We start from the raw sequence: 27,958 nt of genomic DNA on the forward strand, positions 1-27,958 counted from the left end.
TCATCTTATCACGCTTTAGGACACCAAAAGACATCTCTTGGCCAGTAATAAAGAGCAATAGCACCACTGACTTTGGCTGATTGATTAAATAGCTGATCCATGTCCAGTTTCTTGCCTAACACTTCTAAAGCCTGGCAAGCTAGAGGTGAGCACAAAAAACTCAGTAAAGAAAACCAAAACCATGAGTACTAACACGCTTGCAAGGGTTAGTCTCAGGAAACGCTGGGGAAAGCGGCACCAGTGAAAACTTCAAACTTCTATAATTCAGCTCAGATTTCCTGCTAAATTTCATTATCTCACCCACAGCCAAAACAACAACGAATCTTGATGGTAGGCTCACAACAACAGTTTTTACACATCTCTTAACAGTTATAACACTAACAAAGGCTGGTGCCTTTGGGGGGGGGGGGGAATAAATAAATAAATAAATAATTGGCCAGCATTTTGGAAATCTCAGAACCGGTAACATGCTTCAACCAGCTCCGGAGACAGCACCACTTCCCACCTGCTCCCAATACCTTCGTCCCCTGCCCTGGCAGAGGTGACATCCCCCTGGGACCATGCACGTTTGCCCGAAGCCTGGGCTCTGCTGAAAGGCAGACCCCGCTCCTCGAGCCCCCAGTGCAGCAGCCTCGTGGCAGGGCAGGTGCTCTCCCAGCTCCGGCTTGCAAAACTTCAAATCCCCTCCTTGCTTATCAGCAAATGGAAATCACGAGGCCGTGTCCGGAGGGATTGTTCTGCTCCCATTAAAGCAAGCGAGAATTTTGACACTGGTTTTAAGCAGCAGCAAGAGCTGGCTGGCGTACACGCTGGTCTGACAGGTTGCATTTTCGTTCCCATTACTATTATGGGCACGAGGATTCATTGCCATTTATCTTTAGCTGGCGTTCGGTCCTGGATTTAAACTGCATCTGTGGTTGCATTGCTGTGAAATGTATCACTGCTTATGACTCACGCTGCAAAGGACACGTTTGTAAACTGACCCACCATTGACAAAATCCTCTCTTTCTTCGGTTGTAGGAGGCAAGATGAGGCATAGGTTCCTCGTCTGATTCATTTCCTGAGGAAATTTTTACTCTCTGCATCTTTTTCAGTCCTTATTCAGTCAGAGGGTAGTGAAGTGATTAAAACAAAATCCATGCTTGACACAGGCTGGAAGAAGGATGCAAATTCTTTTAAAATCAGCGCTTAATTAATTGCTTAGAAAAACAACCCATTGCCAAAAATGTGGGGGGTTGTTTTTAGGCTTTTTTTTTTTTCTTCTTTTTTTTTTTTCCAGTTGAGAAAGCTTTTTCAGTGGGGGAAAAAAAAAAATTAATTACAGGCATCGGCACACAGCAAAATGCATGAAGGACAAATCCGGCACCTTTTGAAATGAGCCCCTCGGAAGGAAGAATTAGCAACCTGGACGGAGCTCCAGGCAACTCCAGCTCTCCTGCGGCTGGTGCCCGACCTAATTCACTTCCAGCCAGCCCTGGTCATTGCTCACAACACTGCAGAAATCCTAGGAGAGCTGCGTATCTAACACCTCTGACAAACGCAGACAATGACCAGAGAAATTAAAACTGCCAGGAATAAAAGCTAGCACAAAGAGAGCCCTGAGGAAAGTGCAGTAAGTTTCTTGACAATTTTTATCTACCTGATTATTCGTATCAAGGCAGTACTAACCAAGTCCAGAGCGGGGTGGGGATGTGAACAGTCCCCGGGGTTTGGAAGGCTGCTCAGAACTTGGCTCTCGGGATCAGGGTCCCTTCTCCATCCTATTAAGGTGGTAAACGCTAGCCTGTGGAATTAGGGAAAAACCTGAGCGTGCCCCTTCCCTTCATTTCTTCTCCCTCTTTCTCTCCACATTCTTCTCCTCTCGTCTTTTTCCCTGCGAGCACTGAATGATGGGATTTTTGACATCAGAGGAAAGTCATCCTTTCTCCACTCCCCCAGCTCCTCTCTGCTTCCTCCTTACCCACGGCCGATCGTTTGCATGCTCTATCCCCACTCCAAGAACGGCACCAGCTGATCCGACCGCAGCTTCATCTAACTAAGCATCCTAAATCCTGCCCAAACTCGACCAGACCGAGCAGTTCACTCACCCCAGCAGCCTGTTACCAACCAGCCTTTAAAGTACATTTTGTGACTGCCACACAGCTGGCAGCAGCTAGAGCAAAGTCATTGTTTAGTCAAGGTAAAGCGACCTCTATTTACTTAGCTCAGCTGCCTACAGGGAATAACTGGATTCGAGATTAGTGAAAATTTGCTGGGAAAGTTTCGCTTTGGCCGGGCTGACGCTTACTACAATCAGCTAAATGTTTGGTCAGTTCGTGCCCTTTCTCCTGCAGTTTCTTCAGCCCTTTGATTTATTATCTGTGACTAGACAGCAAATGACCCCATCCAATTTCAGCGAGCCTGTGGTAAGCCAAAGCCAGAGGAGAGACTTGTGTAACGGAGTGTATTTTCTGATCCCAAATAAATACCCCATTGATTACCATAAGCCGCCAGACACCTGCCGTAAGTTGTTTATTCACCTATTAAAGAACAGCATTAACCAAATCAGGCCCCGTTCTACCTGCAGCAGCCCATTTGCCCCCTCGAATAACATCGGGGCAGGAGCTCAAGTTGGTTCCAGCTGTGCCCTAGGGGCTGGCGAAGGACAGGGGGGCGGCCGGAGGGGCCGAGCACCACCCCAGGAACCGCTCACCACGGGGTGACTCAGGCGTGACTCTGAGTCACGGCGCTTCTCCTGCTTCCTCCCTGCTCCAGGGGGGTGGAGGTAGGAATTTCCTGCTGGCCCCGGCCTTGTAAATCACGACGTCCTGTTGCAGCAACGCCGCCGCGGGGAGGGCCAGCGAGTGGGAGAAGTGGAGCCGCTGTCCAGCTCACCTGCTTCAGAGGGGAAAAGAGGGGACCCACGACCCCGTTCAGGGATGCAGGCCTGAAACATGCATGGAGACATCGTGGCAGGTCCCTTGGGTCCCGTTGCTCCAAGCCGTGGCTCAATTTGCAGAGTAGCCCCGACGCCTTCAGACACCTCGCAATGTGACAAGCCGTGTGCTGTCCAGCCAGCAGCACAAGGACCCAATTGTCCTCTTATAAAAACATGAATTACGCCGATATAACCCAGTTCATTTCTCTGCCTTCATCAAGGCAGCACCGTAAGTGAGGAGAGAGTCAAGTCCGAAATGTCTGTGCAGTATCTATCCCCTACACCTGTGAATGTGAAAGAACACTTTTGGGGGAAGTTCTGGGACAAATCCAACAATTAAACACTACCCTGTGAAAATATTCCCAGTTGTCCTTCAAAAAAGCTGAATTTAATGACAACTGTGGCTGAAGGGGTTTCCCTATACAAAAGAACCCAAAAACATAGATGACTTGTACCACAATAATGCTGAGAAAAGCCAATGCATAACTGAGAAAATGAGCTGTGTGTAATTAGGAAGGGAGGGAAATGTATTAGCCAAGTGAAGCCCCCTTCCAGAACAGATCTGACATATTCACTGGTTAAAATCACTCTCTGGAGGAAGAAATTGAACGATGGAAAGGAAAAGAGGGATGCTGACAGAGATACTGAGCAGAATTCCTGGTCATACTCCGGGGATGGTGAGGCAGGACCACTTTTAGCTTGCATCAAATACACGTGCAGGAGGAAAAAAAAAAAAAAAAAAAGAAAGAAAGAAAAGAAAAAACAAGCTAAGTACACCACGGGAGTCCTTCCTTCAGCCTCTACACACACACAACTGGCCTGACAGACGGCACTGATTTACTCCACAGGCTCACCTGGTACACAGACCTGTTGTACGGTGCTTAATTACTTTATGTAGAGTAACTGCTCAGTACCACACAGGGACAAATAATATTATACAATAACATTAATAATGCCTACTACAACAGGATTATATCCTTTCAGCTATCCCGGTATAGCTATGTGACTTGCCACCAGGTGTGGACACAGTGGGATTTTTCAGCCTCTCTCTCCATATTTCCAATCACGTACCTTTGCTTCAGTTTCATTTCATCCCTTCTAAGGCTACCATTGCTTTAGCGATTGCAGGGAAAAATATTACAGTTCAGCCAACGGAGACACAAAGACATGCATGCAGGGAAATCAACGCTTGAAAATAGGACTGTTAAAAGCATTTTACGTTTCTGATACTGGAGGTGGAGTTTGTGGAGAGTCAGAAAGTAACTGACCAAACAGACCAAAGTTGAGTGAATTTTGGCACTTTCTTCCAAAAGTAGGGGTTTTGAGAGAGATCAAATGGTTCCTTTCTGACCTTCACATCTTATCTAGGAGGTGACAGATCCTGAAGCATCTTTTGGAGCATATCATATCTGGGCATAAAAGACATCTAAAAAAAAAAATTCACAAAAGCTCCTCTGCCTACAGATAGAAGTATAACCAGATACAACGACAAGGAAATTGAAGCTAAGTAGATTTTGACCAAAAATAAGACACTCATTTTTAACGGCCAAAGGCAATTAACCTAGGAGCGCTTCTGAAGGACAGCGGATGGTTTTCCATCACTCGGTGTTTTTACACCAAGGATAGATATTTTTTATCTAGACAGATGTGGTTCAGACAAGGCAGCCTTATGGCCAGCGTTACACAGAAGGTCAGAGCAGACGGGCGAGGATCCTGGCTCCTCCACAACCTGCCCAGCCGCTCACCTACTGACTCCCCGGCGCTGCTCCCGCAGCACATAGCCTTGTTGTTCACAGTCTGTTTCCCCACGGATGACCAGACCTGACCCTGCTGAGATTACAAAAGCCAAAGGGTTCAGAAGTGAGGAAAACAGGAAATCCAAACAGTGAAAATCTCAGCAATAACGTTTCCTAACAAAGACCTTCAGATCTCACTCTCAGCCAACAGCTGTCTTCGTGACGTCCAAAAAGGACGATGTTTAGTGCGGTAAAGACCGTCTTTCTGCCACTTATTTTTACCCTGTTTATTTTTCTATACTGTGACATTTTCCTTCTTGTTAAAATCTTGGTCATAAATGAGGGTGCTAGCCCATTCCTAAGAAAACATACACAAACGTACGTACTCCATACGCTGCAAACCCACGGGCCCACAGGATGCAATTCGCCCTCCAGAAAACCAAACCAAAACCTGTGCACCACGCAAATTCCCCTTTGGGCTACTCCTTTGGAGCACTTCCCCGTTGGAGAGCTGAAATGAGATGTGCTGTCACTTCACTTACTGTACCACGGGGTCAAACACTGCAAAGCAGCTCCAAACGTTATCCAGTGGGAAAGCAAGAGCAAAAGCTGAAGAGTGGGGAAAGCTTAATTTTGAAGAAAAAATGTCAGGTTTGATTGCATTACTGGTTTTGTATTTTAGATCTTATCCAAATTTCCTGACCTCATATCACATATGTGCAAATCGCACGCATGGTCGTGACATCCATGTGAGCTTTGTGGGCCAAATCAGGGGTGTGGCGTAAAGTGGTGTAGCACCTGTGTCACTGGGTCATAGGTGAAGACCTTGTCCTAGGTCTTTGCAGAAAGCATTAAGAGAATTTAAGGTGGCTGAAGAGGTATTTTCAGTTTTAAGGTCTGGAAGTCGCTTTGCACTCAAATTTTAAATTTTGTCCATTTTTTTAGGTGAAATTTGACTTTTCTCCCCGGCAGTACGGGCAGGGCACGTGTGTGCCATTACACTGCCATCTAGTGATGCGACTTTGCAAGGCAAAATAGTTGGCAAAAGATGGCTGACCACCAGCAAGTGCCAGAGCCCAAGTTGTGAAGGGAAGGGCCAGAATTAAGTTAAAGTATCGAGACAAAAAAAAGAATTGCAAAAGGCACAGCCAGTGGTGGCCCCTCAAACACGTACAGGGAAGAATAGGATAACGAAGTGCATGCAAGAGAGGGGGTTGCAAAGGAGCTCATCCATTATCCAGCTGTTACCCATTGCAGGGCTCATCGGGAGAGACAGTTTTGCAACTACAGGTCTCAAAGTTCAGCTTCTCAGCTGATGCTAGCTGCCCTTGCTCTACCAAGCTCATGTTCTGCCAAGCTCATGGTCAAGCAAAGCCTGCACAGAAGCTTTTCACAGGAGCAACCCTCTTTCAAGCACCTAAATCTCTTTGGCCATCTTTCTCCCAGCCTTACCGGGCACATTTCTCAGTATTACTCCCTCCTGAACTCAACGCAGTTGTATCAGGAGATCTGGGCCAACTTTATTCTCTTTGTAAGTGACTTCAGTGGTGTCCACCTTGGACCACTTTGTCTCTATCCACAGCCATTACTACCATGAATCAGCATCCAGAAAGATTTCCTCAGCTGCACTTCACACTGCTTATAGACGATCCTCGTGCTCAAGGGTTGGACAGCAAAGCTAAGGCTTAACACATGAACCTGAAATGAACTGACCTTTATGAGTCAAAATCCCAATCCTAATGTTTTACTCATCTTGAGGATATTTGTCCTCAGTGGTATGTGTGTCAGAGGGCGTGAAAGTGAGAGTGTCTTGAGGTTAACAATTGTTCATACTCATAGTGGATGAATCATATGATAACACCACAGCAACATCCTGTATAATTGTCGGGAGCCTCTATTTCTGGCAGTGTGTCCCTAGGCTGTCTCATGAGTAAATGTTATTTGTGCTTTACTATATAAAACCAAAACCAAACAAAATTATACAACGGGACACTATTCTGCAGGCACTAGCCAAAATCACAAGTGCCTAATTGAGCCTTCAGTAACCCTCTTCAGTGATAAATTGTGTGATGAAGTTAATAAGACTGAGATGGATATCTCTGCTCTTCAGCTGATTAGTACATGAGCAACTCTCCACATGTGAGTAACAATATTTGTGTTTCCTTAGCCACAATTGAACTCAGTGGGACTATCACATACGTAAAGATCTGGGACATCGCTCGCGAGGCAGTGGGTGCTGAGGGAATGAGCATTGCATTGCATTGCAGCTCAGAAGATTTATGTTTTCCTTCTGGACAGCTACAAGCAAGTCGCTCCCCCTCTTTTCTCCCTCCCTGCCGGCTGTTCAGACCTGCTGTCTGCAGGCTTTGCTGCACCAGGAGCACGCCCAGCCCGCTTCACCACCCCAAGCACGTGCGTACCTGTGGGAAGCAAAATCCAGCACAGCAAGCACACCACAAGTTGGATTTAAAGCAAAATCCTTGGCCTGCAGGAAGAACACCGACTCTCCGTACCATCCTCAGCACAAAAAGGCACCAATTTGGCATGGATCTGTATTGGGGTTTCAGACATATGTTTTTATGGCACCAGGGCTGCCCAGATAACCTGCTCAGCTCCTCTTGGGAGCCTGTAGGGTGCCTGTCCCACAGTCCTCCCTTGGGATGCGCTTCCTCTGGACACTCTTGTAGGACGCACGCTTAGGGCAGAGGCCAGCTCTTGTTTGCCTTTGGAAGGTGATGGCAGGATTTTGGCTGGCGGTTTGTGACTCCGAATCCGAAGCAGCAGCAAAACAACGCGCTGGCAAACGCAGCTAGCTTTTGTCCCCTGATTGCAGAGGCTTCGAGGGAACTACGGGTAAAAAAGCCTGGGAAAAATCAGGCAAATGGCATAACCACCTTTTTGCGTGGAATAAAGCTCTCAATGCCATAAACCTATCCCACTCAAAAATTTCAGAACAAATGTCGATTTCTCATTAGGAAAAAAAGCTTCTTGTTTTGCTGTTTCCTAGCTTTAGTACTACATGCTCATATCTTCAAGAAAAATCCAAAAGCAATGCAGAGTTTTTTTCAATCTTTCCATACTGAGCACAGACTGTATTATAAAAATAGAAAATATTATGATGAAATGGTAAATTCCGTTTAAGTGTATTGTTTTTGTTTTGTTTTGTTTTTCCTGAGGGAGGAGAGGGACAGGTAAAGAAAAATCTTCCTCCTGAAAATTTCAAAGCACGATCTGTTTCTGAAAACAGCTACATCTGAAACCCTTTACAAGGACTATCTTCTGTGTAGCTCTCATAACAACATACTTCTCAAACGCCGCCCAAGTTCACTAGAAGAATGCCATTATTTTTTTCATTTTCAATGGAAATGCCTACTTTTGATGTTTCAACCACCACTTGCAGTAGGAATTTACCAGATATTCACACGAATAAGACTGAGATTTTTAAAACAATCTAGGGGGCTAGCCACACATCTTCCACAAAAATTAAAGTATCCTTGACTTCTTTAGATGATGATGAGAGTAATTTTAAGGAAGTCTATTTAATATTAAAGTAGAAGGGCTGCTATTAGAGTGGGGGACCTGAAATCTTTTTTGTTGCGGTGGGAGCAGATGCGAATTTCTACATGTGCAGCACCCGAAAGGCTCTGCTCTGGGTTCAGAAGGGATTTTAAATTATTTAACTTTGTGTCAAAAAATAAAAAATAAATAAATAAAATCCATCAGGAAAATGAGAATACGGGCAACACAAAGCAGTAACGATTTACGAGGTCACGTTTACTATTTTGCCTTCAAATCTGTGGATTCCTCGCCCGTGTTTCGCTGCTCCCAGATCCCCGCTCTCCATCTGACCTGTGTCAGACCCCAACCCAACTCAGCCCCCGTCTCCCCAAACCAAAGGTTTCCATAAACTGCTCGCTGCAGCACCGGCCTGAGCATTCCCTGCTACAAAGTACGAAAAAAAAAAAAAATCCCATCAAATTCAAAAAATATCTCTGCTGCCTCCTCATTTCCTGGCGGCAGCCGGGCCCGGAAATAGCTCCATTTCCTGAGCAAGCTGCTCCCCGGGGAGCCGCAGCCCGGCTGCAGCAAGCAGCCACCACAGCTCAGGGCTGGACTAACTCCTCTCGCTGGGTTGAAGTTTGAGCTGGAATTCCAGCTTTATGGCATTTATGGTTAGCGAGGGATGCCCAGGAGGATAAGGCGACAGGGAAAGCGGGACGGGGTGTAAATAGCAAAACGAGACAGGAATGAAGTATGTGTTTTGGGGAGGGAAGTGTTATCAACAGCCATATTTAATAGGCAATGAAATTAGGGGCAACCCTGTAGTCCCCACAATTTTAAAGGGAGCCTCCTCAGTCTGTACTCCATATACAGGTTATCAATTTGGTCCTGATCATTCCAAGCGGTGTCTTTTCCTGCAAAGCAGCCACGTTCAGCAAGAAACGCAATTTATTAAGACAAGGCGAAGGCTTGGTTTTAGCAGAGTGGGAAGAGATTTAATAGTCCGGAGGGAGGGGGGAAAGATGGATGAACACAGACTACTTCTGAGAAACTCTGCAAATAGGTGGAGCGATTCGCAATCCAATAAGCCCCTTGGGAAAGCCTTATCATTCCTTCCCGCACTGGAAATCCATTCTTCCATGGCTCTTTGTGGCCAGAGAAGTCTCTCTAATTAACCAAAGAGGTGCAAAGTCCAGAAGAGTTCATACACCTTTCAAGCAGTCATATTGGATTGCTCATCAATGGAGAAGCTAAGCTGTATTTTGGTGTTTTTACCACATTACCTTTGCAGTTCCTATGGGAGAAGAGCACTCGTGGCTGCAGAGACAGAGAGCCACCTTGGGCATAATCATTTTCCAGCTGTAACCAATTCAAAGTTGGATTTCAATTCTTATCTAACTGTTTAGGTGCTTTACATCACAAATGAAGAGAGAGAGGCATCCGCAGAGGTAAATCAACCAACCCTAGAGCGGAGGGAATGAGGGACACTAGCAGGAACTCTCCTGGGTAGCAGCTTGGATTTAATTTATTTATTTATTGCTTTTTATTTATTGGATTTTATTTATTTATTGTATTTTAGATTTTAGAGCAGATGGCTTGGCCTACGAACTTAGTCAAGAGAAATCTCACTCATACAGGCAAATTTAAGGAAAAAATAATAAAACGTCATAATAGAAGAGCCCAACTCCCACTGAAATTAAATAACAACTTCAAAAAGTGGCTGTCAGCAAGCTCAGGTCATGCAGTGAGTTTGCAGCTGGGAACCACGGGTTCCTCAGAGCTGGTGTACAAAGAAGCAGGCCTGGACCTGACTTCTGCATCTCCCACACAGTGGATGTCAGTTGATAAATCTGTGCCGAGTTTAATTGTTGAAAATATCACCTCAACCTGACCACTGTGTAACCCAATCAATCTGCTGAGCCTTCACATTTTTTACCCACAAAACATCTTTGCTTTGGTAATTATCAATCACCCTTATGCAGAAAGGTTCCTCCAATTTTTTTAACTGCTCAATCCTTTGAGAGACAGATGAATTTTAATGATTTAGATTATTAACCTAAAGGTTGATCCAGACTGGGAGGAACAGAATAATTTGTTTAATCATTATTATTATTTATAATTATTTAACATAGGGGAGAAAAATATCACCTTAAATGTCATCATGATGCTTTTTAATTGCCTCGGATGAAATTCAGAATAATCATTGCTCTGCAAATGTATACAGATCTAATTTTAAATACCCTAAGATGCTGGATATTTATCTGAAAAATGCAAAGAACATATATTCATTACTGTATAGGCAGTTACAAAGACGGAAAAAATTGATCAACCGTGTATTGAAAATGAATTATTTTCCCAATTCACAACTGGGCTGTAATTTGACTTGAGGCAGAAAAACAAGCTGAGCCAGGTATTTTTTCTTATTCCTTCATTCCAAGACTTTAGTACATGTCCTCTAGCAAAGTGTGTGTTTTATGGATACTTAAGAACATAACTTTGTGTGACCATAATTTGTGAAATATGTGTTGCAGAGAAGCGTAGTTAATGGTCACAAGGAGGGATGCCCAGCATATGGGGAATTTCAGCAGATGAGGAATATTGGTACACAGGCCCATAAGGGATTTTTTTGTTTCCAAAGGGATTTTTTGTTTGGAACCTGAGGGAGATGTGCATGCATGCAAACTGGTTCTTGAGATGAAGGACATCTCGATGTAGGGCCAGCATCTCAAAGGAATAAAAAGCATAAAAATGGGATATGGGAAAGGCAGGATGGGATTCCCCGGGGAGGTCCCACACCCGTGCTTGTATGCACACACCACAATTTAGCGATGATGCACCCAGTGTGATTTACTATCAAATTCAAGCAAAATGGAACCCATTTTTATTTCCACATGGGAAAGACACAGTCGTTAATAAAAAAAAAAAAAAAAAAAAAAAAGAAAAAAAAAAAAAAAAGGCCTCTAAGAAAATAAACACAAAGAATTAAGCAATCATCTTTTCATGTTTTCAGATAATAGCAAGCTTAGAGCATGAAGACAGTCATGCCAGTAATTCTGACTCCAACGCTGAGCTGATGCTTTGGGAGAGAACAGAGTTTACTCTGCATCAGGACACGGGACCGTGAAACTGAACTAATTCAGACATGCTCTGAGCAGCTGAGACAGAAACAAATAACAGTTTGTGTGGAGTTAGAGAAGAACAGCCATCATTAAGTGGGGACGATCCTGAAGTTTCAGTGCTACGGAGCAGTAAGGCTATGCCAGCCAGACAGGGAGAAGATCTTTTGGTTGAAGCAACGTCATACCCTCATCAAAACTCTCAGTTCAAACAAACTCCAGCACCTCAGCAGACACCAGCAGTGTCTGATCCACTGGCCCCGATGCCGTCCCTTTGAGCCACCCAGAAAGTCTGGCTCCATGAGGTGGAACAGCCCTGGAGATCACAGATTGCTCAGGCTACGGCAGCACAGAGGAAGAGCTCCAGACCTGAAGGTCCATCACTAACTGATCCAGCAACAGCCCAAAAGACAGCCCCTAGGGACACGCGGTGGCACCCACCACCCCCAGAGGCACTGGCTGGATGGACACGCTTGGCCACAGCATCTCGGCACCGCAGGAACAGCCTTCTTGCTGACGGGAAACCTCCAGTAAACAGCAGTTAAAAAACTACGGAAGGAAAGAGCCGTCAGGCTGCCTGGGAAGCCAGCAGAGGATCCAGCAGCCCAGCACAAGGTGAGAGGGTGCTGGGCCTCCCTGCAGGCAAGCCCCTGGTTTCACAGGAGCTCCAGTAGCACCCTACGTTTTGCTCTACCATATTCGTGCTTCATTTTCCAAAGCCCTTTGTTTTCTAAGCCGAGGCAGATCAAGGCCTCCCCGTTTCCCGTCCCATCCATGTCTCCATGCCCCTGCTGCTGCTATCAGAGCTGGGGCACAGGCACTCCAAGTGCCTCGTCTCGGGGAAACATTTGCATTTTCATTGGCACAGGTACAGCATTCAGAATTCTTTCAGGCCAGGCCAATTAAAACAAGCTGAAAACTGCTGAGTGAAGCAGTTTCAGCGAGGATCTGCTTACATTCCCCCTCTGAAAAAAGCAGGGGGCCCACTTTCTGTAACTCTCTCCCTCTCTGCACAGTGTGGGTTTTGCTTTTTTTTTTTTTTTCTTTCCCTTTTCTTTTTTTTTTTTTTCCCTTTTCTTTTTAAGGTGGAATAACTTGTGCCCTTTACAGAGAGGCTCTAAGAGATGGGTGGCAGAACTTGGCAACGCGACATCATTTTAAAACCGGAGCCCGGTCTCTAATACCAAACTAAAGCATGGGAAAAAAAAAAAAAATACACCACCAACAAAACTGGTAACTCTCCACACATTAACACACTTTACCTCCCTCACAAACCTTGCCTGGCATTTTCTTAAAAAGGAAAAGAGCCACATAATTAGCAATCAGTTGAAGCCTAAGGCTTTTCTGCCACCACAGAGACTATTCAGTGCTTACTAGCTCTACTAACACACTCCTATTACCCTAGGTTTCTTTTTGGACAGCCTCTTTCAAACCTCAGCTGCACTGTAAATGCACCCTGACAGGTTAAAAGACACCGTTTTTACTCCCCTGAGGAAAAAAAAAAAAATATCCCATCCTATTAGTGCTGCTTTATTTTAAATGGATAATCCTCAAGCGCTGGAAGGCACCAGGTTTTAGGAGCAATGAGCTGCCTCCAGGAGTCCCAGGGAAGGAAGGACGTGCTCTGGAGAGCCAGGTTTCTGCACACACACCCTTAGCCCAGGAGCCTGGCAAAAAAACTGCCGAGGGCAATAGCCTTACCATAGGCAGCTGTGCTAGTCACAGTGGCCACTCTTCCACACCCTTGCATGCCAGGACCCGGTGTCAAGGCTGACTGTCCTGGAGAAAACACCTGCAGATGCCTTTGTATCCATCTGGGAAAAAGTGGGCGAATCCAGCAGAGCAAACCCCAGCACATGGCTTTGCATTTGTTTTCATCTCCCAGAATGAGGCCGTGCCAGTCGCAGACTCTGGCTGAATTTATTTGGAACATGTAAGTAAAGCTCAGAGCTGATCTGGGTTTCAAACAACCACGGGATCCATAGGAATCCAAATAAATATTTCTTTCTGCTCAGTTTCACTTAAAATGATCTCACCTTGATAAATAAGCACCGGGTTTATGCAGCAACCTACACGATACTGTTCACACCAAAGCCAGTGCACCCAGGAGCTGCTACAGTATAGCTGGAATCCAAATCATAATGCAACGCTGACACATAATCTGCTCACCTCATCATCACAGCATTACTAACATGTTAATAAGAGAGGATAAGAGAGACAAAGCAGGTGACAGCTGGAGTAAACAGTGAAAGATCTGAGGCAACAGAAATGGTGAATTTCTTCGATCATCCCTGAGAGAGACAATTCTCTTCAGTTCCTCTCTATTTGCTTTCCGAGCCCTGCTCTAGGAACGAGCTGGCCCAAGGGACTGGGAAACTAGGACACTGTGACTATTCTGGATCAAAATCCTTTCCTTTTTCAAAGGCTGCCAGGATGCCCTCTTCAGTGACCTCCAGCAGCAAAACTTGTCACCTGCTACACAGGTGACTACAGAGGCCATTTATTGATTTAATTAGGGCAGACAAAGGAAAGGCCTAATCAGTCCTTGAACACACGGATCATACAACGAGCGCCCTGTGATCCCAGCTCGGCCCGTTTAGAGAACGTGGGATTATCGATCTTTAAAAGTGCAAGCAGGTCCCCAGCTTTAATAACAACAGATAACAGCGTCTGACATTCACATGGCAACTTTTATGCTGAGGTGTCCCAAAGTACTTTACAGCTCCACCTGTACAAGGGCACCTCTTCTCAGACATCCTACAGGCCCCAAACAATCCCCATCCCTCTTATCCAAAGCCAGCAACACTTTTTATCTTTCAGAAATCCTTCCTGGTTTCTTTCCCTCACCAGTCAACCTCATTTAGTCTCCATCTTAATCCAGAAAAAAAAAATAAAATAAAACAATAACAAGCAAATATATTCCAATATCCTCCACACAGAGAACTCTGCCCGAGTTCTGCATAAACACAGGCCGGGTTGGATGGGTGATTTTTGAGGGAAATCCAGGTACCACAGAGAGCAGTGTAAAGAAAATCACCGTGGCCAAGCTGTTTTGGTGGGTCAGGACTGCCACCCACCTGGGACACTTGGCTTTCTAGTGACATTCGCTAAGGGCATCACCCTTGTTGGGATTCTCCCAGCCATGCCCTACCAGGCATCCTTTCCTCCTGGCCCACAGGGGGAACAGAAAGAAAAAAAAAAATAAAAAGAGAGGGGATCAGGAAACACTCACTTGGTTATGTCCTGAGCAATTCCCAAGATGCGAATGAGCCTAGACTTCCTGCTGTCCCCTCAAATATGTTATTTTCCACTCCCACCTTTTTTCCTCCTACTTATCTCCCTCCCCCCTTGCCTTCGGAGGCTGACTGAGTCAACTAGTGCAGATTAGATGCCAAGCAATGCAGTCTCTGTACAAAGATTCAACTCCCACAGACAGGCTGGAGAGATAAAAGCAGTCTAGTCAAACACTGTCCAGAGACAGCACGGGGAGAGCTGGGCTTCCAGGGACTCTCGCTGGGTGATGGCTTGAACTGGTGACAGTCCAGCATCTGAACTGCAAGTGCTAGAGGCGCACACACTTCGTTCTGGTGCCTGTGTTCAAATACAAACAAAATGGGGCACATTTTCCAAATGATCACTTTTTGGAGATAAGTTCAACTGATGGAAACCCTGATTCACACTTCAAAGACTGCTCAGAGGTGCAAGGAGACAGCTCTCCTCCTAACATTGTTTACTGGGTCCTGATGCTCCCAGTCGGGCGATGACAAACACCAGGTACAACAGCAGCAGGAACACTTATGTTCCCTCACTGTGGATATACTGATGTGCACACACCGTCAGCCAGTGGTAGCTACACAAAGCCATTTCTCATGCCACTAGGAAGTACTTTTACAACACAAAATGACGGCCATTTAACACCACACAGGACTGCTCAGGGTTAATGTTGTAGTTCTCTGAACCCACAAGGAAAATCTGCGTTTGGAAGGCAATGTCCCATGGGAAATAGGGACAGAGCCTACCTCTGCAGAACCTCCTTCAGCAGGTATGCAGCTTGCCCATCTGCAGTTGTGCCACTCAGCCTACCTTGTAACGCTCTCCTGCCATTTTAAGCATCATTATTTTCCCCTTGAGTGATACGCAGAACATTGTGGCATTCGGCGGGGTAAACGCTTTGGTGGCAAAGGGCCTGTCCCATCTGTGGGCCTCCAAATGACCCTGAATGCAGAAGCACAGAAAAGCTTTCCATGCCCATTTGGCCCATCTCTGGTAATAAATGAAGCTGAAGCAGCAATACAAACATTATTAATTGCAGGTAATAGAGGGTGGGCGCAGGTCAGGCCGTAGCATCCAGGGGATAGTCACTAACAGGAGCTGTCGTATTTATCACTGGCTTCTTCAGAGCCAGTGTTGGTAGTTGGAGACAGAGCACACAAAAGGACTATTCAGTGCAATCCATGCTCTGAAATAAAACAGATGCGCTGTGGAAGTTTGCAAACTCCCCAGCACAGAAGGTTGGCAGAGCTCCGCTCCGTAACTAGGGCCCATCTCCTTGGCAGCATCGGGAGCCCTTCCGCAGCCCTGGTGCCAGGGCTACTGCTCATGCTGCTGAGATGAAGGGCAGGCTGGAGGACAAAGCACTTAGCCTGGCAGTTAAAGGGATGGAGATCTAAACCAAGACTCAGTGCCCACCTGAGCGTTTAAACCCTTCCACCTATTTTGGATGGCAAGGTAAGGTTTTCCTTTGCTTTTTCCTCATTTCTGGCAAATTACCGAGCAGAATGGGAAAGCACATTGCAGTAAAACCTGGCATCTGTCTTGCTGCTTGCTTTAGTCTATGTAAAAAGAAAACAAGGTCAAGGTGCAAAGAATGTATTTAGAGGTCAGATTTCAGAGACCAGCATGGCATGAAGCTGTTTTGATGATCTAGTAAAAGAGAACACAGTAAAGCAGGTACAAGATCAAGGATTGAGTTGAAAAAGGTCATTTTTCTGTCTGGAAAGAGCAAGGGAAGATTCAAGTGCTCTAAATAAGAGGAGGGGGGTGGGGAGGTGGAGCATTCCAGATTGAAATTAATTTTATACCCATTCTAAGACCAATCCAAAATGCTTCTGTTCGTAGCTGGTATTTCAGGAATGAATACAACCAAAGGCACCTGGTCTGGTTTTACGGACTGGAACGCTTTTGGAAAGCAATCAGATACAATTTGGACAAAAACAATGGAGGCCCAGACACAGAGGCTGCCCTGGGAGAGTATACCAGCTGTCTGCTCAGTTTCAAACCTCTAATCATGTTCTTGGAGAGAAAGCAAGGGGACCTGTTAGGGGCTGCTGAGCTCTGTGCTCGGGGCCAGGTCCAGACGGTGGAGCCAGCGAGCACGAGTCCTGCCGCGCACAGGCAGCTCCATCGCCTTGGACGTACATTTCTGGCACCAGGACAGCAGCAAACAAGGCCGAGACTCCGAACAGACAGACACCGAGGCCTGGGAGAGAGACAGAAGGATGAGAAACGGCGGTGCGAGCAAAGATGAAATGCTGGAAGTCAGGAGAACAGCAGGAGGAAGTGTGGCACCTGCTGGCACCGGGCAGAGGGCCACAGGTAGTGGGTTGTAGGGCTCGCCATCAGGCAGCATAAAGCAGCTCCATTTCTTGCTGGCAGCCTGTGCCCAGGCACAACAGCTTCAAGGCCACGCTCCAGCACTCATGGTTTGATCGCCAGTGTGCTGCCTGCATGTCTGTGATGTGCTGGATGGATAGCTGGGGAACCCAGACCAGGGGTACTGCCTCAAAGCAAAGCAAACCCCTGGAAATAAATGTGTAAAACTATCAGCTTGCCCTCCATCAACTCTGTAGATCCTCTCCCCTGCTTGTAAACTACCTGGCAGCGTTCGACGGCTGGCAGACTGCAAAGCCTCTTCTTCACAACCCATCAGGAGAAGTGAGGATTCTCCCTGCTGATTTACCTGGGCCATACCTTGTCTCGCTGCGAGGTGTGACACGTGTCACACGGGGACACCACAGCTCAGCTCACGTCCATCCCAACAAGATGCAGGCAATTAGCTGAGGCCCCTTCTTAAGAGTCTGATCACCTTGGGCTCCGCAGAAGAGTCAGCAGTGTCTCCAAAGCTGATTTCACCCACCCCTATATAGGGCCTTTTGTTGCTGCCACTACATAGTAAAATGCCAAACATGGCTCATACCAATTCCACCTCTCTGTAGTGTTTTGTCAGCTCATCATACCCTTACAGAAACCCTCAGGTGCTGGCAGGCACCCTGCTTTCCAGTGAGGCCCAGTCAGACGATGTGGCCTCACACGCCTATTCAGGCAAGTTTACATGGCTCACGCTGTTGCTAGCTTTAAACACACGCACTTGAGATCAGTTTTTCCACTCAGAAGATAACCTCTACAGTTCCCTCCCCTTCAGATAAGCTTCAGAAGAAGAGAAAATGAAGTAATGCCCTCACCACCCCAACTACATGTGGCTTGCATACCAGCTCCACAAAAGCTCTCGCACCAGGACACCCCATGCAGAGATCTGGAAGCTTTCTTTGCAGCGTGTTCAAAAGTCTGAAGGGATGCCCCGAATCTGTCCCCTTCCTGCTGTGCTCTGGCCTGTGATTTCAGGAGAAACAGGCACTTTCAGAGCAATATTCAATCTGCCCAAAGTCTGACTTGCCTTCTGCGCCACCTTATTTCTCTCCCCTGACCCAAAGATTTGCTGGGAAGAACAGGGCTGTGATCCAGGCCACCCAGACACACGCTTAGTGTTAGGAGAAGTTTACAACTAACGGTTTGCACATAGAGTATGAGAGAATAAGAACTGCTCTGGAGCATCCACACTACAAAATACTATGCACCTGAAAGGATTTTGGACTCCAAGTAAGCCACTAACATGAAGTGGTTTATACTGGCACCTGGTCTTCTCAGCAGCTGAAGATGCATAAACCATGTTGAAGTTAACTGAAGGAAGCTGTCATAAAACTGAGTCCTGGTTATAGAAACAGCAAGGAACTTAAACTTTTGAGCATGAGTGAGTCAAATTTAGACTCCCAGATTAGGGCATAACTTCTCCTGAAGCCACTCAAGGCACAGGTTGGCACCAATTGAATATCTGGCCCTATCTGAAACTATTTCAAAGAAAGCAAATTGCATTTGATTTCTTAGGAACTGCCCGAGATCTCAGCACATCACTGGCATCAACAGACAGAAATCAAATGACAGCATACTTCATGGAGTGAATCAGAGAGCAAAAGAATTCCTGGATTTCTAAGCCACCGTGAAAGGTTTTGATAGGCTTCAGTTCATTACCACTATTATAATTATTTATATTTTTCAGCGATCTCATAGCACTCTAAGCGCTTGGTCAATCAGAAGTCAGAGCTCACATCCTTTTCCAAGCAAAGCACCCATTAGGGTTAATACAAATACCTAAAGGCCATCAAAAAAAAAAAAAAAAAAAAAAAAAAAAAAAAAAAAAGACAGAAAATCCTAAGACGTCTCAGTTTGCCTCATTACAAAGCATTTTCTGAAGCATCTTTTCATCAACCGTTTCCTTACTAGAAATTGTTTGACCTAAAACAATTTTAAAACTTTTTAAGTCTTACAACAGTGTAAATCCTTTCTGAAACAAGTGATTTTCAATTGTGGGATTTTTATCACCTTTAAAACCATACGCATGCCCAGATGTAGTTAGCATGGATGCTACTCACAGAGGTCTGAGAGTCCCTCTGGGGGAGAAGTTCACCGATCACGGCGGTGACATGTGCGATGCACAGCACTGCTGCTGCCATTGAGCATGACTTCAACCTTGCCTCAACGATCCCTCCTTTGCGGTGGCATTCCCTTCTTATCCAGCTGCCAAAAGGAGATCTGAAATGAACATAATAAACATTCATCAGCTATGGCTTTTTTTTTTTTTTTCCTGCTAAGCATCCAAAAACATATCCGAGATAAACAAACAAAGCAAAACACTTGGCCTGAACCAAATCCTGGCTCCAAACAAATCTGGATAAGAAATTTGTGGTTGAGATCTGTCATATTAAACCCAGCAAAGTAAATCTACTTCAGATGTGTCCCTTGCTGTGATATCTGGACCCTGGACCATTTAGTGGGTTGGTTAACATCTTTTGGCAACCTTCTGGATGTGGCCCAAGGGTAGGTCTGTGCTGTGGGGTCAGGGATGCCCCAGTTGTGTCTGAGGATGGTATTCCCGTCCCAGAAACACTGAGCAGTGTAGAGGAAGACACATTCATGTTGGTTTTACATGAGTAATACAGTTTCTGGGTTCAGAGCATCTGTGTGACCTCACACCACGACTAACTGAAATCAGGACTAGCTTAGGGATCTATTTCTCCTCATGGACGTGCCCTTAGGCCTGGACACATCTCACTTACCTTTAGCATCCTGCCTGAGGTACCTGAGGTGAGAGACAGCCCCGAGGCACTCACACAGTCATCAGCAATGCAGGTTTGGAGATGCAAACCTCTCACCACTAGGCACAATGCCTTGTGGCAATCCAAGCCAACGGTCTGAGCCAGCCAGTGTCTCAGGTCCAGCTTTCCTTTGTGCTGCCTTATCCTGGCAGCTGTTTGGCTCCTACCCAAATACAGAGCACCTTGGGGATCCTGCATCACAACCCAGGCTTTCCAAGCAGCATTATCTGCTAAGCCGTAAGGACACGTGCATATTTTCAGTTCTCATGCAGAGCATCTTTCCTTCCCATTGATTTTCCATCTAACTTCCAGAAAACACAAGGGATTTGCTGCGGCATGTGGGACTCGAGGGCAAGACACCACTAAAATCAAAAAGGGTGAGAGGCTGCGGAGATCCAAAGGGGCTGCCTTGGCTTTGTAGTTTTCACCGAGTTCAAATTTTGCCTAAAAGGAATTAATTAACATTGGACAACCCCACGGCAATTCCTCATCTGCTCTGAAACAGAAGAGCCCATCACTATGGTGATACAACATTAAAAGCCTGGGTCCAAAATGTGATTCTGGCAGGAGGACACATGTACCAAGCCAGAATCCGAGCTCCTGGGCAAGCTGGTTGGAACCCTGGTGGAGGTACTCCAGGCTTACCCTGGGGTCACTGAGACCAGCCCTGGCCTGCAGCCTTTGAGGAGAGCTCCATCCTGTCGTGCAGATGGCTCTCCTTCTAATTTGGAGGGGCTGAATGACTTTTCAAAACCTTTGATTCCTCACTGATGTATTCACTTCAGGAGACACAAAAGTACAAAATCTCAGCATGGAGCGACTCCCGTGCTTTCTTTTTCCTTCCTTCCCACCCCTGCTCCCCCCACACGCTTTGTCTTTTCTTTTCTTCTTTCCCTGGACAGTTTTATAATTTTGGCATGCCGCCAGAACGTCTGTCCTTGTTAGCTTGTGCTGGCTGTGAAACACCTGCAGCCCATTAGAGCAGGGGGATGAAAAACAACAAAAAAAAAAAGTCAACTGTCATAGGTAAAGTAATGACCACTTATTTCTTTGTTTTAACACGCTAAAAGGACAGTCGAGAGGGGAAGGAAAAATTGACATAGCTTTACCATCACACCTGCCATTGACTGGCCTCAACTGGAGACACTGGGTCGTATTTTTATCTGATGAGTGCCTCCAATAAATAGTTACACCTCCATACCAGCGAGGGCTCCAGTTTATTCAATATGACAAGTGCTTGCTGCATTTGAATAGTGCCTCGTGCACCTTTTTTAATTTATATCTTTATTATGAACTAAATAGGCGTTAGGAAGAAAATTCCCTCTAGGCAGGTTATAACTAGGCTGCCTACTGCCATGTCCCTCTCACACCCCCGTTGGCGCTGGCTGCAAACGCCTACAGATGCAGCAGAGCCTCCTAAATGGCAGGGCAAAAGGGGTGCAGGATGGGACAGACGTGTCCCAGCAGCAGATGAGAGGCCAGCAGGGGAGGGAGGTGATTGTTCCCCTCTACTCTGCCCTCCTGAGGCCCCACTTGGAGTCCTGCATCCAGGTCTGGGGTCCCCAGCACCAGAAGGATGTGGGGCTGTCGGAGTGGTCCAGAGGAGGGCCACAAAGTTGATCAGAAGAAGAAAAGGCTCTGGAGACACCTCATCGCAGCTTTTCAGTACTTAAAGGGGGCTTATAAAAAGGCTGGAGAGCAACTTCTTGCTCAGGCAGATAATGACAGGACAATGGGGATGGTTTTAAACTAAGAGAGGGGAGGATTTCGGTCAGATGTTAAGAAGAAATTCTTCACTCCTAGGGTGGTGAGGCACAGGAACAGGTTGCTCAGAGGCTGTGGATGTCCCATCCCTCGAGGTGTCCAAGACCAGGTTGGATGAGGCCCTGGACAACCTGATCTAGTGGGTGGCATCCCTGCCCGTGGCAGGGGAGCACTCCCAGTCCACAGCACTCCATCTGACCCCAAAGACCCACTGCAGGACTGTCCATCCACAGAAGAAATGAGCCCAACATAAGATTACAAAATCCTCCCTCAAAATATGTGTTGGTACACAGGGACAGCTGGTACTTTGTAGAGGTACCTGGTGCCTGATGAGATGTCAACAGTAAAGAGATCAAGATATCCTTCAGATCCCCCACCGGGCACCAGTGCCACAAATAAATTAATAAATATACCTGGATTGAAGGAAAGGGCACAAGCAGACATCCTGGTATAAACGCCTAGCTAAAGCTGCACGCATCCTCGCAGGGGATGCCAGAGAGATGGGGTTTGGTAGGACAGCCAGAGGTCTAAATAATTTATCGTGCTCTTGAACTTTGACAACAAAGTAGTCTAAATGCAGCTCCAAGAGTTTTGCTACTGACAGCAGACTCACTCTCTACAGACTAAATGGTATTTCAATCCCAACAGCCCATCCAGTGAAAATGCCACAGCCGTGATGTCAAGAGACCCAGGGTTCCTTCCAAAACTTTGCTGTGTTTTAATCAAACTTCCTTGTCTAGCTGCAAGGCAGTTGAGACATTTACCCCAGCAGCTGATGTTTTCAGTTCTGCATCAAGTGGAGTGCAGCCATTTAAAAAAGAGAAGAAAAATTTGTCACCACATGGGATTCTGCCAAATATTCCCACTGCTGTCCTGGAGCATGGAAACACAATTCTGCTGTTGCACACAGGTCTGACTATTTGCATTTTTAATAATTCAAGAGTTTAATTAGTATCATGGCCTTAATCAGAGGCTGAAAATACAGCTGAAGTCATCAGAGCTTAATTAGTTTAAAAAAAAAAAAAAACCTGCAGTCTGAAAATGTCTCTACTACCATGAAGGTCTGTCCTTAGCTTGATGATTTAGGGTTCATATGTACAGAACTTGTTGATTCTGGTTTCCTGGGTCAGTACACCTCAAAATAAGTCAGAATCCTCAAACAATACACAGTCAATGCAGGGGTCTTCTCCTGTTTTTGTTTTCCTACAAATTGTTCTACAGCTTTCTTCAAGTAGACTTAAAAAATCTGAGCAGATTGAAGAGAACCTTAAACTAATCTGGGTTCATTCCCCAAGCTGCATGTGAATTTTCCCTCCGTGGGAAGTGCACCTATCTTAGCAAGAACATCAGCAAGTATCACTGGACCTTCTGTCAAGCCAGCAGGAGCACAATCCTGAGAGTAGTAACTATGTATGGCCAGAAAATTCACTGTTTAGCAATGGGAGCACAGAAGCTGCCCTATGTGGCAGCTAACACAGCCCCCTTGCAGCTCCAGATGGGTGGTGAAGCCCAAGAGGGGTGGTGCTGCTTCCCTTCTTGCGTACAAGGAATGGATGAGGTCTCGAGGGGAATTATCATTGATTTGGGCCAAGGGAATCTGAAGCCTTGGCAGCAGCCATCCATTTACTCACCAGACAGATTGATAGCATTGTACAGGACATCCTGGATGAACTTTTTCAAACAATATGTGATTTAATGGTGGGATTCATCACCACCCAATGCTGTGGAGGCCAAATATATAAACAGGTTCAAAAATGGATTAGCAAAATTCATGGAGGATAGGTCAATCATAGACAATTAAATATGGTAGTCCGGATGCAAATTCCAGTTCAGGAAGTTAGTCAGTCTCATGCCCTTCCACCTCTGATTTACTTGTAAAAAGGAAGTCAGAAAAATTCTCCCGATGCCAAAACTGTCCCTTGGCTCCGCGCATTAACTCGAATCACAATACATTCTCTTTTTTTGGCAGGGGGAGGGGGTTACATTTTCGTTCAGTAATGATATTACAGCATGCTATTTATCTCCCTCTGCAGCTCCTGAACCTCGGTGTAACCTCCCATCTCCCTGTCCCCCTAGGAATATCACCAATAAATTAGTGAAACCTACTGGAAGGTGATAGCAATCACAGATACTGCTAAATTCCATTTAGTGAGGAATAAGGAATCCAATCACTTATGTACATAGGAAAGGTCTGATAGTCTCATACTGTAAAAACATTTTGTCCTTGGGAGTACTGGACCAGAGGAAGGTGCTGGAAACTCAAGATGGGAAAATATGAGCTGGTTTGTCCACAAGGAAAGTTCTTAGTAACCCCAGGACAGTTAGCGTTTGATTTATTCCCTGACACGTGCATGTACAGGGGCTAATTTTATAGATATAAAATACACACAGGGTACATTGCATACTGTGCTGTTTTGTGTCCCAATCCCCTTTGAATCCTGCTCAACTCCTGCAAACGGTTGACCCAAAGAGCAGCCCATGGCACAGGTTATCCGCCCTCTGCCTTCCTACCTGCTTCATTTTTATCCATTGTCTGGTTTTGAGGGTCTTTAGGGGGGTTGCTGAAGAGCAAAGGACAAGATGACAAATGAGCTAACACACAGCAATGGAATGTAAGTGAGTCTCAGCTATTTTTAATTAAGAAGCGATGACAGCTGACTAAATTCCCTGACACTGCAGTTAAAGGCTCCCTGACCCAGACATTATTGGGCACACTCCTAAGACCAATATATATTGGTCCCGACGGTGCTTCTATTATTGTTCCCGCCGTCTCGACAGATGCAGGACTAACAAAATCTATGTCTATTATCAGCATGCAAATAGTGAGATAAACGTGTGAATGCTTATGAGCCAGAGGAGGCAGCAGGTGAGGGGAGGACAACGAAGGTCATTTTCGAGGGAGTGCTGAAAGTGCCGATGCTTGGCTTCCAATAAACGTTCAAAAGGTTTCGACAAATTTAACTGCCATTTTCATTTTTGGTTGGTTAAACCAATGACAGATTGACCAGGAGAGAGGCAGAGAGAACAGTTTCTGCGGTAAGGCAGATAAAAGATAAGAGGCAAAGCAGTGCGATCTGTGGACTGACTTCTCTCAGCCCACAGATCACAGGGAGGGCTCCACTGAATTCTTTTCTTCTAATTCCCAGACCAGAGAGCCCGGCAACCTGGGAGGGGAATCTGGATTTTGAAGGCTAGGAATTCACCTAACTTCATATAAGGACAGAGCTGAGAATAGAGTCAAGGTGTCCAGCTCCCACTACCACAACAGACTGCCTGCCCTGCAGTGCAACAAAGCCACAAAGCTTGGGTTACTCAAAAGGTTTTGGCTTTGCCTTGCTTTACCTGTCTTGGAAAGATGTCAGGAAGAAGATACCAACCACAAAAAGATGATATAAAACTCACTTTCTTCCTCAGGGCTTGCACAAGCAATGAATCCAGCAACAGATCACTTTGCCTTCAGCTCACTCAATCATTTTAATAGGACAGGCAAAGAAAAGATGCCCTCCTACCCTTCCCTTTCCAACGGATCGTGGAAAGGAGCGGTAAGCTGGCACACACGGCAAAGTCAAACATATCACGTCCCAACTTGGCGTGAGCGAGACAAATACATTAAGGAGCATCATCAGGAACTTTCCACGATGGTTGCATGGAGGGAGGGGGGACAGTGTCTTTCTGCTGTTGCTAAGACAGTTCCCCCACCCTTGCTCTCTCCCAACCCAATCCACAGGCATACTGCTCCCATTGGCTCGCCGGCTGCATCGAATGATCATGACAGGTTTTCCTCCTCCTCGCCCCATTGGCTTCTGCCTATGGCCTATTATCAGGGGAGAGCAAATCAGACACGTAATCGATAGTTTGCGAGAAGGAGCAGGGCTGCGCGATGCTACTTTGCATGAAATCTCTCGCCGCCTATGGCTCTGCATGCAGATAAGCACGGATTAACCGTATCGGCCGCGCTCGCAGAGGTGAGCACGGATGGCAGGCTGATAGCAAAGCTGTGCTGCAGTGAGCTGTCAGCAAAATGCAGACGCTGCTCGCTCCACTCCTGAGCTTCAGGCCAGATCACAGAATCACAGAATTGTAGGGGTTGGAAGGGACCTCCAGAGATCATCGGGTCCAACCCCCATGCCAAAGCAGGTTCCCTAGAGCAGGTTGCCCAGGTAGGCGTCCAGATGGGCCTTGAATATCTCCAGAGAAGGAGACTTCACAACCTCCCTGGGCAGCCTGTCCCAGTGCTCCATCACCCTCACCGTGAAGAAGTTCTTTCGCATGTTGGTGCGGAACTGCCTGGGCTCCATTTTGTGGCCATTGCCCCTTGTCCTGTGCCCACAAACCACTGAAAAGAGGTTGGCCAAATCCCTCTGTCTCCCACACTTAAGATATTTGTAAAGATTGATGAGATCCCCTCTCAGTCTTCTCTTCTCACAAAAAGATGATCAGATTCTGGCCTCGTAGGTAAGCCAGCATGGCTCAAGGGTGAGGCTCAAGGGTTCAAGGCTCTCACATCGTGCCTGAGCACCGAGCTAGCTGCACACAGCTTCTTTTCAGTAGCCCAACTGAACCAACATCCCCAGCTTGGGTACTCCTTAGGGCAACCAGCTCTGAAAACAACAAAATGGTGCATAGCAGGGGGAAAATCTTTCCTGCTGTGCCGTAAGTGATGCCCTGTCCAGCAAGCCTGTAGGGTGTTACTTGGTTTGAAGGCCTCCAGAAGCCTTCTGAGGTGGGCAGTGAGCATGGAAGCACTCCGCAAGGCCTCAGAAAGCTTCCCTGGATGAAAATGGGACAGCTACAACAGTGCTCCTTGGTCACTGCCAGCCTTCAGAGGCTCAGGAAGGGTGGTTCCTACACCTTGCAGCATCCCTGCAGCTTGGCCCTTCCACCCCACCAAAAACTCAATAGTGGGCAGAAAAACACAGCAGCGGTGGGACAATTTCCCATTGCCACCACAGACCAGGTCAAGGCCTGGAACGAGACGTAGAGAAGAGGCAGATGAGTTGCAACAGGTTTCCAACTAGAAGTAACATTGGCCTGAAACAACAGCTCTGAAGCACCAGTGCAAAACACACATTGCCAATGGCTTTAAAACCAACTACAAAATAAAACTTATTTATCAGGGATGGGTACCTCAGACACCAGGGGATAAGCGCATTACCAACTTAAGTGCAATTAACTAGTGCATTGACCTGAGGCCTTAAAGCTTTAATTTCCCCAAGCAAAGCAGATGATGAAATATCCCCAGGCACATCTGGACGCTGGTGAAATAGCAAGCCCTTGGCTATTTTCTTTCACCACACAGGTGACTCAGCATCCGGCCTAGAGAAGAAAAACTGGCGTTTCCTTTTCTGTTCAGGACTGCAAGTGACTGGCAGCAGAAGGAGCTCAAGCCAATTTCTAGCCTGTTCCTAATAGACACACATTCAAACTAAAAGAGGTCAGTGAATCCAGCAAGCCTGTCCTCAGCGGTAGGATATACATACATTCGATGTACATCGTCCTGTGATACTAGATCTTCCTAGCATGGACAGTCCACATGCTCTTTGTCCTTTATGATACACAGGTCCATTTAGGAAGAGTTGTAACTTAGACTGTTGTAAAATAATACAATTATGAGGCAAGACAGAGGGAAATCTTGAATGGAAATTTCCACAGCCAACCTATCTGTTTATTTTGGGGGGAGCTGTTGGACACAAAACACTGGGGTGGTTAAAAAAAATCATCCTAAGTGTCTGACCTGAATCCGTTCATATTTTTGACATCCAAAAGGATGGTTTCTTCAATGTAAGATAGAACTTGAAGTTAGAGGAAGGGAAGAGAAAAGAGCGCACATAAAAATCAGGTTCAAATCCCTGCTTGGCCTCACTCATTAAGGACTTTGAATAAAGTCTACAGTTACCTAATTGGCTTCAAGTATTTTGGGATCTCTCTCCAGTTTGTACGCTCTAAGTTTCATCCTAAAGCAGAACAGGAAGAATGTTCTGAGTTCTCAAAAACGTTCATGGCTTTGGACAAACACATTACACTCAGCTTCAAAACAATTCCGTTCTCCTTTTGATCTTATGTAATAGTCTAGATGTCTGTGTTTTGATTCCTCCCAATTGTGCACTCGAACTGCTACAGAGCTCCATGAAAGAAAATTAATGGACTGGAAGGAAACCTACATTTTATTTTATTTTATTTTTATCTCTTCTTAAACCATGTGCCTCCTTCCCTTCCAGAAAAGAAAAACATTTAGCAACAACTGAGTTGATAAAAATGAGCTCAAATAAGACATCCATCCTATCATAAGTTAAACCTGCTTCAGACACTCAAGAAGAGAGAGCCTATGAACGAAGCCCTGTAGATCAATAAAAACCTCTTAAATAAAATGAGAGCTCTTTCAGACTAATTCAAGAAGCGACCTACAATGGAAAAGATTCTGTCTCTGACAGCCCAGGATCAAACTTCTTTTCTAGTCTCTGTTAGTGCCTCCACAACAACATTTATCTGGACCTA

At 46.0% G+C, this 27,958-nt stretch overlaps 1 long non-coding RNA gene across 1 annotated transcript in view; it reads right to left on the bottom strand.

The window, feature by feature from the left end:
- LOC311422594 overlaps positions 1–27,958 on the bottom strand; it is a 107,566-nt gene that overhangs the window by 47,430 nt on the left and 32,178 nt on the right. Inside the window, exon 7 of the long non-coding RNA XR_014685425.1 lies at positions 18,977–19,136. This is a non-coding gene — a long non-coding RNA (uncharacterized lncRNA). The remainder of the gene's footprint in view (positions 1–18,976; positions 19,137–27,958) is intronic.

The sequence above is a fragment of the Aythya ferina genome, assembly GCF_964211825.1.
Source record: "Aythya ferina genome assembly, chromosome: 22".
NCBI lineage: Eukaryota > Metazoa > Chordata > Aves > Anseriformes > Anatidae > Aythya > Aythya ferina.